The sequence below is a fragment of the Marmota monax genome, unplaced genomic scaffold (genome assembly GCF_021218885.2).
Source record: "Marmota monax isolate L192 unplaced genomic scaffold, Marmota_monax_Labrador192_F-V1.1 WCK01_AAM20220418_F8-fsc00257, whole genome shotgun sequence".
Classification (NCBI taxonomy): domain Eukaryota; kingdom Metazoa; phylum Chordata; class Mammalia; order Rodentia; family Sciuridae; genus Marmota; species Marmota monax.
Genome location: NW_026692693.1, coordinates 114,955 through 116,127, shown reverse-complemented (window position 1 = coordinate 116,127; position 1,173 = coordinate 114,955).

Below are 1,173 nucleotides of genomic sequence, written 5' to 3'. Positions count from 1 at the left end.
ACCCTAAACCTAATGCTATCACTTACCCTAACCCTAACTGAAATTCTCACCATAACAATAAACCTAACCGTAAAACTAAAACTAACCCTAACACTAGCCATACCCTAAATATGAACCCAAACCTAACCCTAATTCTAACTTAACCCTAACCCTAACCCTAAATGAACCCAACACCTAACAGTAAATCTAACCCTAACCTCAACTTAACCCTAACCTACAGCTAACACTATCCATAACACTAACCCTAACCATTAACACTAACACTAATCCTGATTCTAACCATAAACCAAAAATTAATCCTAACCCTAAACCTAACTTTAAAACTAACCCTGACCCTATCCCTTATACAAACACTAACCCTAAACCTAACAAGAAACCTAACCCTAAACCTAACTGTAAAACTAACACTATGCTTAACCCTATCCCTAATCCTATCCATAACCCTAACACAAACCCTAATCCAAACAAAAATCCTAACCTTAAACTAACCCTAACCATTAGCCTTATCTAATCCTAACCCTAACTTTAAAACTAACTCAAACACTAAACCTAACCCTAACCCTAACAATAACCCTAAACATAATCCTAACTCTATCACTACCCCTAACCCTAAACCTAATACTAACCCTAAATTTAACACTAACCCTAACTTTAAATCTAACCCTAATCCTACACTTACCCTAACCATAACCCTAACTCTAACCCTAACCGTACCCTTCACCCTAACACTAATCTTACCCCTAACCTTAACCCTAACTCTAACCATAACCCAACCGTAATCTTAAACCTAACGTTAAAACAAATACTAACGCTAATCCTAAACCAAATACAAACCATAACCTTAACCCTAACACTAACCCTAACACAATCCCTAAGCTTAAACCGAACCATAACTCTGAAAATACCCTAACCCTAACTGGATACCTAACCCTAAACCAAACCCTAACACTAACCCTAAGCCTAACCCTTAACTACCAATAACCCCAACCCAAAACCTAACATTAACCCTAACCCTAACCCTTACTCTAACAATAAACCTAACCCTAATTGTAATACTAACCCTAACACTAACACTTACCTTAACCCTAACCCCAAACCTATACCTAATTCTAAACCAAACACTAACACTCACCCTAATCTTAACCCTAATAATAATCCAAAACCTAACCCTAA